This window comes from Rhinolophus hipposideros (genome assembly GCF_964194185.1).
Source record: "Rhinolophus hipposideros genome assembly, chromosome: 7".
Lineage (NCBI taxonomy): Eukaryota > Metazoa > Chordata > Mammalia > Chiroptera > Rhinolophidae > Rhinolophus > Rhinolophus hipposideros.
Window position 1 is genome coordinate 70,807,539 of NC_138053.1, and position 17,046 is coordinate 70,824,584.

Consider the following 17,046-nt stretch of genomic DNA (forward strand, 5'->3'; position numbering starts at 1 on the left):
CTAGGCTTAATTATGCTCTAGAGAAAAGCTAGTAAATAGTTCTATTGACATTTCCAGGCTAATCCTTTTATGTTGTAATAGGCAAAAATTCCACAATTTTTAAAGATTCACTTCTGTGCAAACACAAAATATTTAAAGTCATCTAATATTCAACTTTAGATATATAGCACCTGTAGATATAGCTTCTATATGTCTCTCCAATCACCATCTCAAATCATGCCAGGCAAGACGTTTCCCTGTGGAATCAATCCACAACCTTATGTGTGAAGTATTCTTTATTTAGACATTCAAGAAAGAAATTAGTAGTCATGTAGAAATACTGATTTAGCCACACCTCCAACAGTTTCTTTTCTTTTTATTCCTAAATCTCCAACCTTATTCTCTTTACTTTTCAGTGCTCTTAAAGTAACTAGTCTATTTTCTCTCCTCTATGCTCTTAAAATGTTTACTTCCTTGTGTTCTCTCTCTCTCTAACTTCCCCTATTTCATGATCTCACATTTTCCTATCTTCATTGTTTGTCGCGTCCCGTGCAACAAGGGCAGTGAGGGTGCGAGAAGGGGCGGTTTGGGTTAAGTTTTTAAGAAAGAAATAAACAGAGACTTAATGCTGTTAAATCTCTCAGAAGGCCAGGGGTCTCTCAGTCTCAGAGGACTGGAGCCCAGAATAAGGCTGACTGAAGGTTTTTATTGATAGGTATACAACTACAAGAAAGTAACATTATTTCTTACAAGGTCTGTGAGACTCATACATCATAGTAAAAAAATGTCTATTCCAATCTCCCTTTGTCTGTATACAGCCGAAGTACAAGGTCTCATGATGTCTTACCTAAGGTATGTACCTTTTCAGGGTCAAGTCTCTCACATTGTAACAGCTCCGTTGAGATAAGTGGAGAGAACTGATCTTTGTTGTCCTCATGACTTCTCTCACAAACAGGTGCCAGGGAAAAGCCAGAGCCCACAACAGACTTTCCCAGGCAAGGGGAAGGGGAGGCAAGGCCCCTTCCCATATTCTTCTAAGGCAGCTCATAGGGGGTCCCCACTCAGTTTCGCCTGGCTTAGGTTGTATCTCCTGTGAGATATCTTACCCATCTTTGGCTGCAAACCATCTTTTGGGGACCAGACAGAGAGACATAATGTGTAAACACAAGGATGGAACAGAGTCCCAGAAAGGCCCAATCTCACAGACTCTTCTTTCCTTCAGGAAAGACATGGAGGGACATTTGGCTAGGCTGTTGTGGGACTACAATTGTTGAGAAGACTTTAACCTTATAAAAAAAATAAGATTGATTCCCTTAGTCAACATCTGATCACCTTAAACTGCTTAATTTGTGCTTACAAATGAATATATGTTCTATTTTGAAGAACTAATAAGAGCTGCTTCATGAGTCTACAATGATGCAAAATAAGCATATAAAGAGATAAATTAAATCCAGGTGCAAAGTAAAAGTATTGGGTGAAATTGTAAGAGATAAAATGAGTCAGCAAATTGGTAATTCCAGAACTTACTTAATTAAGCTCACTGAGTCAGAAGGTAGAAGGCAGTACACCAATGGGGCAACTGGAAAATATGCAGAGAGCTGGGACTTTAAAAGGAACCTGAAGTCTGCAGTGAACTATAAACTCAAGAGGGGGAGAAATTGATACAATTTTGTCTCAATGACTCAGGAGAAGGAGGACAAATTATTTTTTTCAGTCCCCCATGGGCAAGGGAAAAAATGGAAAGAAAAGGAAATTTTTGTAAAAAGAATATGTTTATTGTTATTATTTTTATCCATAGTTGCCATTGGCATTTAAGAAAATAATCTCCTTTAACCCTCCCAACCACTCCTTAAGGTAATTGTAGTGGTCTATTAAATCAAACAAAAAGGCCATTAGGCTGAGGTAGTTCTAATACCTTAGCAGCCTAATGAGCAAGCCCAAACTTAAGCCTGAAATGCCTCAAGGTTAAGAAATCAAAACCTAAAGACAAACAATCACAAACAACCAACTAGGCCTTTCTCAAATAAGGCAGATGCTTAAGCTGTAGACATTCAAATACTTTCCTTGCTTTGCTTCTGCCTTTTCTCTGTAGAAGCCTTTCCACTAGCTCTTGTCCATGAAGTGCTCCATCCAGTTTGACACTGCCCAATTCCAATCGATTTTTGCACACATAAACTCTTGAAATTTTTAATATACTTCAGATTTTCTTTTAACAGTTCTGTATTTGCAAACGAGGAAACAGACTCAAGGAAATCAAACAATGCATCCAAGATCACATAGTTACTACATGGAATTTCAATATTTAAACCAAAAATTCATGTTTATGTTTCCTGTTAAAGAGAGAACTAGAGTTAAGTATTATGAATATACAGGACCTGAAAAAAAAACCTGCAACTTTGAAAAAATATAAACTAGATTATCTAAGATTCATTTATTCATTCAAAATTACTTGAGCAGCATTAAATATTCTCATGGGTGCTTTAGGTTCTGGGGAAATAGTGATGGGCAAGAGAAGTAAAATGTTGACAATAAACACACATTGTGTGCCTCTGATTGGCTTACCTGTATCTGGTCCTATTTTGATTTGCTTTCACTCCAGTAAACTAGCTGAGGTAAAATATGCCATGCCTGGAGAAGACAATATAATAAAAATAAAAATTCAAAAAAAAAGAAAAAAAGCAACCCATTGAAAATACATGATAAGACATAAAATGCCCCCGAGTCAAATCTCCCTATTTTCTGGGTTTGTAGCAACAAAAGTAAATGGTAACAGTGAGGAGACTCCCATCAAAGAAGGGATTTTTGCTTCATTCTTCACTACACCAGATTCAAGAAAGGCTTATAAGAAGTTATAGCTCATAAACAGTGGAGTTGTAGAAATTTGCATTCAGTCTACCTACTCTGAACCCTTTGAAATGCTAGACAAAAAGAACATAAATATACAGGTGTTTAGAACTCTCCAAGGAGCTAAAAAATATTCTAATGAGAAAATAGAAATGGGAGCGAGAATTTATAATCTTATATTTAGTTTTACCCGTTGTCATGTCCCTTTTTTATTTTAAGCTGCAAAATTTCTAGCAATTTGTTATGGCTGCCACAGAGAACTAATACACTCATCATTTTTCTGGACATCTATGTCTGAAACTAGTACTAATTCCAACTTCTATATTAATCAAAATTCTTAATCAGAATTAATGGCAACTTCTTCAGGTTAATTTAAGTTGATTTTTAATGTGGATTTATTAAAGAAATATTAAGTAGCTCTCCATATCAAGAGAAAGGAAAAAGAAACAGTACAGAAAACAACAAGGAGCAAACGTTAAATATCAGTTCCTTCAGAAACATGCCTGAGAACATATGTGATGAAGGCATTGCTATCCCTCCTGTGGAGCAGTATGGCTTGCCCCATCAATTCTGCCAGCTCTAGACACTGGGTAACAAAGTCTTAACCACTGACTCCATTACCCCTAGCAACTGCTTCTTAAAAATGCCACCACCGCCATGACTACAAAGTAGTCTCCACACTCATTTTTATGTCGTTATTGCCTTTTACTTCAACGTCTGGAAATGGATGCCCTTGAATGGCTACAGCTAGCTTCCTTGCATACAACTGAGCTGCCTTTGCAGCCAGAAAAAGGACATCTGCTATTTTCAGGAATTATAAAAAGAGATGTGATATACGTACTACCACGTAGTTGGGCGTACTCCAAACATAGAAAGTTTTCAAAGGATGAGCAGACAAATGTTCAATATGCCCCAATTATTCTGCTCATGTGCCTAAAACTCTCTTAGGGCCTCTCACATCCCTACTACAAGTTCTAGTCTTTCTTTAAGATTTTAAATTGAGGCCTCAGGTCTCATAGACTATTTGTTGAGAATGTTCTGTTAAAATCTGAAATTTGCCTTTTCCCCAGTAAGACAGTTTTATCATTAGAACAGGAATTGTAAAACACAAAAGTGGAACAAATATAATATGAAATGTTCTCTTTTAATCTCAAGTGAGATGACCTTGACTATGTCTCTACTTAACCTTTTTACATTTGTTTTGTCAAGTGTAGAAATGGTAATAAGCCTACCTCAAATGAGTATTGATTAGTTAATGTGGTATTATAAAATTATTTAGAGAAACTGCTGAAGAGCTAAATATAGACATAAGACAAATTGAGAGCAGGTGGCAAATAGGGATAAAGTAGGAACTGTGAGTGTAAAATCAGGTCCTGTATCCCAGAAACTGCCATTTGAAACACTATATGTGTTCTGGATTGAATATTTGTGTTTCTCCAAAATTCACATATTGAAATCCTAACCTCCAATTTGATGGTGTTAGGAGGTGGGGCCTTTAGCGGGTGTTTAGGTTATGAAGATGGAGCTCTCATGAGTGGACTTCATGCCCTTTTAGTGGTTACCAGAGGGTAAGGGAAGGCGGTGGTAGAGAAGGGTAAAGGGGGTCAAATATATGGGAGGGAAGAACTGTCTCTGGGTGGTGAACATACAATGCAATATATAGATGATGTATTATAGAAATGTACACTTGAAACCTACATAATTTTACTAACCAATGTCACTACAATAAATTTAATTTAAAAACGTACCCCAAAAAGCTCTTTTGCTCTTTCCAGCATGTGAGGCTACAATGATGAGTCGCAGGTTACAACCCAGGAGAGGGCCTTCACCCGATCCTGACCATGCTGGCACCCTGATCTCAGATGTCCCAAGCTCCAGAACTGGGACAAATCAAATTCTATTGTTTATAAGCTACGCATTCTCTAGTACTTTGTTATAACAGCCCATACGGACTAAAACAATGTTAACAAATCTGAGGAACATAGCAAAACAAGGTAAAAGTAATTTGCTGTGACATCATTTAAGCCCACTTGCTAAAGAAAAATTCTAAAAAAATTATACATTATGTAATTTATGTACAGATAAAATTTGTAGATAACATAAATATATCATAATACACAGAGGGTGCTAAAATTTATATACAAAGAAAGGAAAAAACTGTATTAAAATTATAATAATATATACCAATAACAAAAGATGAATACAAGTCACGTGTATACATTTTTTGTCACCCCAGTATTTATTAAATAAATATATATACCCTTCTCTGCCATTTTCCCTGCTCCTCACTACTGGTGCTCCAGATGAATTACCCTTTACCCTCTACCATTTTCCAATCTCTTCAGTTATTGATTTTCTTAGAAGAAAGAACTATGGTATGTGGTTCCTGTGACACTTTTCTTAAGTGGCTTGTATATAAGAATCTGATTATTTAACTTGCAGGGGGCAGTAAAGTAACTTAGAGCAATCTTATCTTGTTTAAGGACAATCCATGTGGACATCGATGTAACTACCCCATCTCACAAAATTAAATAAGATGACATTAAAAAATAAGATGAAATGATGAATCAATAAAAGAATAAACAGGTACATATCTTTATTTTTAAATTAATTGTTAAAAAATAAAAAGAACGTTGAATCTAGAAAAAGCTTCAAAGTTTATATAGCATAAATTCATCATTACTTGGAAGATTATTGTATTCATAAATAATTTTTGTGTGAATGAATGCAATGAATTTGACAAGCAAAATCATGACTCAGGATGGATAAGAAGACTGCTAAATGCATAGGTAGTCAGTGGCAGAATCACAGCTGACTCCCAGACAGGTGATTTCTTTTTCTTTTTCTTTTTTTTTTTTTAATTAGTCTATGTTTACATTTAGATAGCTGGGCCTAGTCTCAATTAATATGAAGGAAGTCCAGTTTGAGACACAGATGTGCAAGTTCTTAGGATACGGTGTGGTACCTGGTATAAATAAGCATTTTTTTCCCTTTCTCTTATCAAGAAACATTTTTAATGAAATTTCTAATGGATTTTGAAATTTGAACTCATCATCCTCAAGCTAGTGATCATTTCTAATATATCCTAAATCTAAATCTTACCTTTATCATTGATTCATCAGGATTTCCTGATGTGTTTGTTTGTAGGTATATGTTGGGAGGGGTGAGGAGAAGATGGTGAAAAAGGGAGCATGATGGTGCCCCTTCCCTACACAACCTCAAGACGATAGAGTTAGCTCTCCTTCTATTCTCTTCCCTACATTAACAAGTCACATTCTGATATTCAAAAAGTGTTTCAGAATTCAGATTATTTCATATTTTTAAAAAAATCTATTAGGTATATGGGCATCAAATATGTTATACCTTCAAGATGGTATAGATGGGCCCCATAATCAAATATACTAATCTATCTGAAGTGAAATATATACACATTCAAAACAAGTGGAATAAATAAAGAGTATAGATAGCCTCACATCAATTCAAGTGTTTCTTTTAAATAAGGAACAAAAAACATTTCAGAGCTTTTAAATTTCATTATTGTAGATGAGAGATTGTGGGTCTACAATCCTAAAGCTCTGATGCTTAGAAAAATGAGGAATATTTCACAAACAGGCTGTATTCTCTTCAGGTCTGATGAATCTCCATTGGTACTGAGGTGAAAATGAGAGGAGATTGACATAAATTATAGAAGAATTTAGATTAATATAATGTAGGTTTTTTTTCTAAATTGTTTCCACTAGATTAGCATTCCTCCAGAAATTATTCCATCATTCTTCAGATGAGGTTAAGTATCTGTTATATGTAGTCTCAGAACAATCTATATCAGCTTTCAACATTCTACATTTTCCTACTATTTATCTGTTTGTTTTTTTATCTGTCTTCTGCACTTTGAGGCCAAACTCTGAAACTTTTAACCTATATTTGTTCTTGGCATTCAGTAATTTCTTTCTTTATTGTTGAGTGATTTAGTAATTTTTCATTGAATGAGTGAGAAAATAAGTTCTCATTAAATAAGCATACTGATGAATGTAATAGCACTTTCTACTGGATCCAATAGAGAAGTTTTACATTGTCAGGTGAAATCAAACTTTAGTCTATGACAGTCTCTTCCAAGTAAGAGGAAAGAGAGAAGAAGAGCACATTCATTTAATGAATAAAGATATTCATGGAAATAAACATATCGTGGGATGGGCCTTGCTTCCTGATTTTTCAAGGATGGAAGTCATATATCAGAGTACAATGTGTCTTGGCAGGTCTTTGCTCTAAATCTCCGGGATGCTCACGGACTTTTATCTCTTTCTGTTGTTTATAATTCTCCAGCCATCTCTAAATAACCTGTCTCATTTTATCTCAGATTCTATTCCTCTTCATTCATGTTTTCCAAAACATCATGAATTTTTGTTATGTCTTTGCTAGAAAACTTTTTTTCGCTTTGCTTTCACTATTTTAATTGCAAAAAACTCACAAAACATTAAAGATAACTGTCTCATTTTGTCCATAGTTACTGATCAGTACTGAAAACTACCACTTACCAAAGTTTCTATGAGAAATGACAGGCACTATGTTTGGAGAAGGGAGTAGTATCCAACCACATGAGTTATGACTAAGGAGGCAAAAAGCAAACATAGAAAACTATTTCTGGCAGCTATGATCAGATTCACTGAGCATAATTGCTTTTTAAGACTATAGACTTACAACACGTGATTCATTCTTTCTACCTTTCTTGTACTAATGCATTCCCATTATTGTATCCACTGGTTGATGCCCAACCACTGATTAACAACCTTAATCCCATTAGTACACATCAGTCAGTTCAGAGTTCAAAATGTGGTCAATAATTCATTGAGTAACTCTTGAAAAGCACCATATTACCATTTCAAGAGTTCTAATCAGGATAAAACAACACCCAAACATCAATAATAACACTCATCATCATGATTAAATTTCAAATAATTATCAAAATAATGAAAGCTCTAGAAACTGAGTAAGTAAAACTGACTTGTCCTCTGCTTCCATTATGGTTAAGCGAATCAAAGACTACAGTAAAAACAAACAAAACAACAATTTCCTTTCCAATAGAAACATAAACAAAACAATCAAACAGAAGCAGGCTCTAGAACTAGCTCCTAAATTTAAGAAGGCTTGAGCCTTTTTATCAGGAAAATAATTATACCCTTATGAAAACAACTCTGTTCTTGACTCTGAAATAGGATTTCTGAGACTATATGGTAACACTTGGAGACATATACTCATGTGAAGAGACTGATGTGTTCCTTTGCTTTTTTTCAATTGTGAACACACTAAATACAACCTGGTAATGTTATGGTTTTATTTCTTTTTTTTTTTTTTTTTTTTTTTGAGTGCAGAAGAGGTAAGATGGTGATTAGTTATTTTGAAAGCTGGATTTTTTTTTTTTGAATTTCTACTTTTTTTGTCTTTGAGTTTAACTCTAGAGACAGAGTGCCCAGTGCTGGGAAACCAGGACAAGGTTTATAGAGTTTTGAAACATTTAAGGAATTGGTGGGAATGGAATTAGCGTATAGGAGTAGAAGTAAGCCACCTATGGAGGGAATAGCATAAATCAAACCATGGAAAGTGACATGCTCAGAATGTGTCTGGTGTCTAGTTTAGATGGACCACAGGTTTTATGTGGTAGCAGAAAAAATAATATAATCCTCTCATAATCCACTAGTGCTCATAATAATAATATAATCCTCTCATAATCCTCTCATATAAACCACTAGTGCTTTTTGCCAAATAGAGCATTAATATACACTATAGCTAATATTCAGCTGTACACACTTATATTACGCAAGTAACCTTAGATGCCTTTTGTGATTAATATTTTCCATATTGAAAATTTCCTTAGAAAAGATTCTTAGACATCAAGGAGCTTCATTATATAATATATAATCTCTACATCTTTTTCCTTTGCCATCTTTGTCAATGAAATATGAAAAGGCATGTTTATTTCAATTTTTTTCCTTAGAAACTATGCAAACTGCAATGGAAATATGGGGATCAAAGAGTATGTTCCTCCATAGTCTTTCAATGTGTCTTATTGTTTGCACAATGTCACTTCTGTTCTACAACTCACTCTGAGAAGAATATGTATATGATATGTATATGATATATCTATATGATATAAAGTAAATACATTTATCTGTGTCGTATAGAGTGATTAAATATAAGAAATGAGTCATAACTGACATATTAGATAATACATTCATTTTAGTAATTAAGTACAGAAATTATTTACCCTCTTCCCACCTCTTTTTCAGGAATGGGTTCCCCTGACATTTATTCTTTATGGAGTTAAATTCAACTCTTGTTATGTTTCCTGATGTGGATAAGTATCCATTTGTGGTCCTGATTACCACCATCATTATGTGTTATTAATCAATGTGAAAATTATCAAGTTACATAATGATAGCAGTCAGTTAGCATCACTGGCTTTCACATCCTTATTTGAAAGTATTTTCTGCAAATGAAAAGAGTTTAAAATTCAAGTTTGTCATTAAAGCAAGGTAGATATAGTTTTATGGTGTGTGTTTAAAATAACACATATATTATTATATAAAATATTACAGTAATAATATCGTTCCTAGTTATTTATATTATTTCCCCAAAGCCTCCATCAAATATGAATAATAATCATCAATTTACTATGGGATTAAATAGAACAGTCTAGCATGATAATACTCTAGAAACCAACTTGGCTAGTCTTGGGGGTAATTAAAAGAGTGATCTTTGCAGAATTTCAATTTCAGGCTTTCTCACTGAGTAGAGTATAAAGATGCACCACAGGGAACTTTAAGGAAGTAATGAGGCTTTCATTTCCACATGTCAGATAGTTTGTTCCTAGTGTACTTATTATTAGAAAAGGCCATGAGCTAATTTTTTGGCTCATTCAACGCAGAGAAGACCCTGAACAACGTTTTCCAATAAAGGGTACAAGGAGAAAGTCAGTACTGATGGGACTTTGCCACCAGAGCCACCATTTTTCATGCTTGTCATGATTCTGTAGGACTGAGTGCATTTGTGCAAATGGAAAACAGGCTTGTGCAACAGTGAATCTATCTTTAAAAGTGGTAATGGCCTTGTCACTATGTAGAAGAACCCTTACCAGTGTCAAAGCCATTCAATATATCAAAGATTAGGCAAACATTTTGAGCTAACCTACTTTATAGTGTCTTAGTCAAATTTAAATTGAAGTTCACTGGGTCTCTCCAGCTGGATATCTTCATAAATTGCTACTTTAGAACAGGATTCTAAAATTAGATCTTATTTCGAAATACTTTGTAACTGGCCTGCACATGTTATAGATCCAGATGGTACAGCTAATCCCCAGTAGGGACATCTTATAGATCTGAATGGTCTCAAAGCCCTGAGCTACATCACGCTCACCATTCCATTTTCCTTTGTGTCAGTATGTGATACTAATCACACGTTCTTGGCACCCTCTGAGGTCCCATTCACTCCAATACTGGTGATGCTTTAGAAACTAAGCCATGTCCCTCTTCTAATTCAAGGAGCAGGCACTACTTTATGGTTTGGGATTTTGTTCCTTAAAATTACAAGTTTTGCTGATGGACAAGCCAAATATAATAAGGAATCCCTGCCATTTCATATAAGTGTAACTTCTAGTTAATAGATCTCTTAGTGGCACCAGGCCACAGAACTGGTATCAGCATCTCTGAATATGTCAGCAAAGTCCTCAAGATAATAAGAGTTGATCTATCATTTAGACTTTGTAAAGTAAGCTTTTGGGCACACTGTGTGTGCTCAGTAGAAAACTGTTTTTACCACCACATTATCTATAAGATTTGGAATGTTATGTAGAAAAATGATGAAACAAATGTGTATAGAGCTATTTCAGTGTTGTTTGCAGAATGGGCATAATAATCAAATTTGAAAACTAATATAGAAAATAATTGCTTTAATTTGAGAGGGAGAATAAATACAGAACTCTTTGATAAAGATGTTCATTTTTATTCGTAAGCTTATTTTGATTTTAATCAGCTTCAGAATAAATGCATTTAAAAGAAATAAGTAAACCCTCCACTCCTGAATTCACAATAGCCATGAAAATCAATCATTTTGAGTTTATAAGTGGATTAAATGGGCAGTAAAACAAATTTCCCAGTCTAGAAGTCTTCAGATAATGTACACATTCCATTACTTAAATCATGAAAATCATAAACTTGCCAAAAAAAAGTGCATCACTTGATTTAAAAAACCAAGAATAAACTTCACCTTAAGAAATATTTGTAAACTATACCTGATTTCCCCCTTTAGAATAATTTGTACATCTTCTTAGTATGGAGAAAATGCTTTACCTTTGGTAGAAGCTAAATTCAGAAAATAGGAAAACTGTTTCATTAATTTTTTTTTTGGTATTTTTTTCCTAATTGCAAGCATTTGATCCTCTGTAATGTCATTGTCAAGTGAGATGATCCCAAGAAACCAGTGACAATAGCCATAAAAGAAGCAGTGAAATAAGTTGTAGCAAATACTGAGAAAGTAGGCACAGAAACCTAAGTATAAATAAAATTGATTAATAAACACATTTGGGAATGAGAAATAAAAAAACAAAATTTCTTGGTCAGTAGTCATCATTAAAACACAAATGTAATCTGAACTTCAAGACTTTCATACAATTACATGTCAACTAGATTGTTTGATAATAAAATATTCTTTTGCTAAATGCATTATTTATGTTACACATCATTAACAAAAGAACAAAATTTAATTCTAGGTACTATACTAAACACTTCACATCTGTTAACTCATTTTCTCAACACTAACATATGACACCTCTTCCATTTTTAAGATGAAGAAACTATGAGGATTAGTAAACAAAGAGTATTTTGGAAACAGGTGGGACTAGTAATACAAATTTAGGCCCTGTTCATCTACTGTTAAAATGCAATCAGAACTTCCTAAACTATACGGTAGTTGTCTACAAAAAAGCAGAAGATATGGCCCCTAACCTTGAGACAATATTTTACCAAGTGAAATAAAACTGTAAACAAATATCCAAAACACAACTTACTGAATGAGATAAAACTATACACAAAATAACCACAATATATCCATTATATCATGAAGGTATGCCTAATGTTCTATGGCATCAAAAAAATGGAACCAAAATCTACAGGAGGCACCAGAAAAGGCTTGCTGGCATAATTAACATATGGAATTGAGTCCAAGATGTCAGTAGAGATGACAAATTTGTCAAGCAGACAATGAAGCAAAGGAACTTAGTGAGGGCATGGTATATTAAAAGTTATTAGGTGTGTATGGAATTAACTTTTCTTGTATCCATTGCAGAACTATTGAAATATGTTAAGAGGTAATGATGTAATACTAATGTTTTAGAATAAAAGTTTGGCAATGACATCAAACTTGAATTTGAGGGGCTTAGAATGAAGACAGTTACTGGAAAATTCTACATAAAAAAGAATAAGAACCTCCTCTATGGCAGTGAAGATGAAAGGGAACATGATGGCTGAAAGATATTTAGGAAAATCAAATCAAGAGGATTTGGCTATACAGGATGACAGGCAAAAAAAAGATGCATTTATTTGAAAGTGTTTGTTTTAAAATGGGGTGAAACATTTCATTCAAATAGACTGAAGAACACCACAGTTTGTTGTGTTTTCTGCTACAGAAGCTTGTAGTAGCTGTGATGTATATAAGTCATGAAGGCATTCTTAAAGAAATTGGAATCAGAACATCATTTTTTTTAAATCGGATACCATTTTTTAAGACAGGTTAATTGGTAATGAGGAAGGAACACTAGTCAGGAAGCATGGAAATCAAGTCCTCACCCTTATAACATATTTGAAAAAGTAAATTACTTTCTATGGATCTCAATTTAAATGATTGTATATGGGAAAATTAAGGACAATAATATTCCATTTTGTAAACCACAGCGTTCTCTTGGGTACTATTCTAAAAATAGAACTCTCCAGTTCTAAAGGCATTTAAGGGCAGTTATTCTTACCTAAATCACTGAATTCGCAATAATAATAAATATCTGAGTTTAAAATGGTGAAGCATATAAGTAAAAATATTGAGTATTTAAGTAATTCAAAATCTGCAAAGGACAGTACAGATCAATAGTCTGATTATATGTTTCAAAGGGTTTTCATAATCAAATGAGAAAGTGCATTTAAAATTGTTTAGGAAATAAGAAAACATATAAAAGTAAGACATTATCTTTCTAGACGCAACTATTGTGCAAGAGATATCCATGGTACCAGAGACTAGAGTAACAGTCAATATTTACTCAACAACGTTTATTGAGTATCTACCATGAGTCAGGCACTATTTTAGGCATTGACTTACAATTTTGGGAAAAAGAAGCTGGATTCTGATTTTAATTCTAACTGGGATAGACAGACAATAATCAAGTAAATAGACAAGGAAATACAAGCTAGTAATAAATTCTGCAATAGAAAATAGTAGCATTTTTTCATAGTGACTGAGAAAAAACTCAATAAGTGTGGCCAAGAAAGAGCTCTGAAGTTGGAGCCTAAACTTGAATGGCAAAGGGAGTATCATATAATGAAGACAAAGAAGTAAGTCCTTTTATACAGTGGAGTATTATGCAGTCATAAAGAAGAAATAAATTTTACCATTTGCAACAACATGGATGGATGTAGTCATCCATAATGTAGAGAACATTATGTTAAGTGAAATAAGTCAGAGAGAGAAAGACAAATACCGTATGATCTCACTTATATGTGGAATCTAAAGAAAAGAATAAATGAATGAACTAATCAGAAACAGTTTCAGAGACATAGAGGAAAAACTGAGGGTTGCTAGATGGGAGGGGGGTGGGAATAAGGGGGAAGGTGAGGGGATTAGAAAGCATAGTCAGTAACCACAAGATTGCCACAGGATCACAAAAGTTAATTTGGGGAATGTAATCAATAATGCTGTAAAGATTTTGTAGGGTATCCGATGGACACTTGTCTGGTTAGGGAGACCACTTCAGGGAAGATATAGATGCTTGATCAATGTACTGTACACCTGAAGCTGAACAATAATGAATGCCAACTATAATTTTATATATATAATGTGATGGCTCGGTGAGATGTCGGAGGGAGAGTTGAAGGGGGAATGGGGGAGGGGGGTTCACAGTGTGAGGGATATAAATGATGAACGTCTAAGTATTACCTTTTCTTGTGCACCTGAAACTAATAATAATAAATAAATAAAATGAAATCAATATAAAAATTATTGAGATATTTCACATTCTTTATTGGGGAAGGGGAAGCCGAGTCTTCAAAATCAGATGCACATTCTTTAGTAACAGCACATCTCAATTTGGACTAGTCACATTTCAAGTGCTCAGTAGCCACATATAACTAGTGACTACTGTGTTGGAGAATATAGCTCTAGTCCATATTTAAGAAATGAAGAAAAATAAGAGCTTAGATAAATTAATAAATTGGCCTGAAGATCCAGTATAAGAATGCTACGATGTGACTCATGTATCTCACTCTTATGAATAGTAATTGATGACTCCTTCTGAACATTTTCATGCTCCAAGCACCATTCCAAGCCCTCAATATTTAATTCATTTAATCATCACAGCAACAAAGAAGATGATATTTTCTCTGTTAGACAGATGAGAAAAACCAAAGCTGAGAAGGTTAAGTCTTGACCAAAAGTACCAGCTTCTAAGTAGCAGAAAAAGGATTTGAACCCAAAGGGTCTGCCCCCAGTTTCTTCTATTCTTGACCACAATAGTTTAATGGCAAAGAGTAGAACAAATGACTGTATATTTTATAGCTGAAAGTATAGTACAGAACAATGCCGTCAGTGAAAGGCAGTATGTTCCTGATGTTTTCATCAGTAATGTTTGTTGTACTCAACTGAACTCTTGAAATAATGTTGTTCTAGTGAGCTAAAAGCATCCTTTTAGCAAATCTACATTGCTGACAAAATACATCGGTATGGGTGGATTGTCTGGAATCCCTTCCAGATAAGCTTCAGAGTATTTCATCTTCTCTTTCTGATTTTTCAATTTGGTGGATTTCTTTTTACCTATGGCTTTGTTTTGCTTGCTTTGATGTTATTATAGGAAAACAGTGAATTCGTATTTCTCAGTAGTTTAAGACATTTATTAAGCATCGCAGTTAATAAAATTTCTCTCCATATTTCCATTACCTTGTTCCTGTTACTGAATGGTAATACACTCTGTGCTATTTTTGTTATCGAAAGAAATAATCAATTGATTAACTTGTGACAAAATTAGCATTATCAAACAATATGCATTAAAGTATTTCGTGTCAGACATATTTTAATAATTCATAAATGTTTAATCATCCCTTTATAAAAATCTTAACATGAGTTATTAACAAAATTAAAGTTATTAGTGTATTGTAATACGTATTAGAATGCACCTATCCATGATGGAAAGTCCCAAGGTCAAAGTATTGGTGTCAAATATAGGGGTGGGCTTTTCTGTGCATTTTATTCATTTAAATCAGTTAGGAGTCAATGTTAAAATTCTCTCTCCTCATCTCTCCCTGAGAAAAACAATATGCTTCCCTGTGTAAAAGCTACATCATTCAAAGTCCATTGCACTTAGCCTGCCAATTTTCTTTTCCCAATTTAGGTGAAACAGTCATGATTATAGAGGCTTTGCTCATCTTTTGCAGTTTCAGAAGTAGAAATGGATCCTGACCTGCTCATTGCTGACCATTAGACCAGGTTCCCTTACCTTCTGAGTAATGGTTTTAATGCTTCTCATGATACAAACGTCCACCCTAAGGCATCAGATTCAAGGAAACTAAAGACATCTGTTGAAGGAATGATAGCCCTTTTAGCTCACTTGTCAGGTAATGACTCCACGTGATTATTTTAAGCCAAAGGACTTTTAATATAAATCCTTTATTTTTAAAGAGAGTCTAGAACTGTCCCTTCTCTTGACCACATTGTCTCAAATATAGCTCAGGCTGCCACAATTAACTAAAGGTATTTTTTTTTCTTCAGTTTAACTTGAAAATAAAATAATGTTTTTCTTCAAATTTTCTATTCAAGCTTTGCTGTGAAAAATCAAGCAAACATCGATTTTTTTAAAAAAGTGGCTGGGCAGATGGAAGTAATTTCCCTGGTTATTTCACAGTATACCAGCTTTGGATGTGCAAACACAACGCTAGTGCCAGCAGAGTCACAATATGCATTCTGAGGTTGTAGTTCTGTAGGAAGCATCCTGACTGCCGCGTCTGAATTTCATTTCCTGTTATGGCTTTTGAAATTCTTGTTCCTGCTATGCTGTATTTTATCAGAACAAAAATGGCCTATATTCGGGGGGAAAAAAATCAGTGTATGCTCATTACAAATGCTGAACAGCAGATCAAAGCATCGTTACTGAATAATACTACCACACTTTTAGCCTTAAAATGTTCCACATTTAACCCCCTCTTTTTCTGTTAGTATGGTGCTCTTATTCTTGTCCTGAATAACTTGAGTTCTGTTTACAAGAAAAATAAACCCTAGTTTAAAACTGCACTGAACGTAAATTTACATTAAAAAAATTAAGTAGGCTCTAAGATAGTTTTGATTATTTTAGAAGTACATTTTCTCGCAGGCACCTCCAGGCTTAGATGTTAGAGATTCTATTTGAAAACTTCAAATCTTTAGTACTATCAGGAATGCTATGTGTATTTGAAAGACTGTTATTGAGCTCCTTAAATATTTAATTGTGACAGTTTCTTAAATGTTGTTATAATAGTTTATTAGATAAAAAACATAAAAGAATATTTTTGTTGTTATTATTATCTTAATAAAGTACAATTAAAGCCCAAGTTCGATCATATCCTTTCCCTGGTCAGAAACACCTGTCACTCTCCATATATCTACAACATATATTGTGAATCCTCTCAGCTGTATTTAAGGTCCCCATGATGTGACTCGAACTATGCTGCCTGTCTTATCTCTGTTATATTCCCTACACTCTAGTCAATCTTATTCTTAAAAATATTTGGGAATAAGATTAAAGAGCCTCCCTTGATAACCTGTGTTCCTATTAAGCATTCTTATCTCTCTCTAATTTCTTTCTGCTACTTAACTAGGTAGCTAAAATGTTCTAAATAAATAGTCTGCTTTCATTCAAGACAGTAAGCTGTCTTAAAAAGAATAGACTACATCAATATAATTAATATATTAAATTTGCAAGTAAAATAATGCATTATTACTATTCTA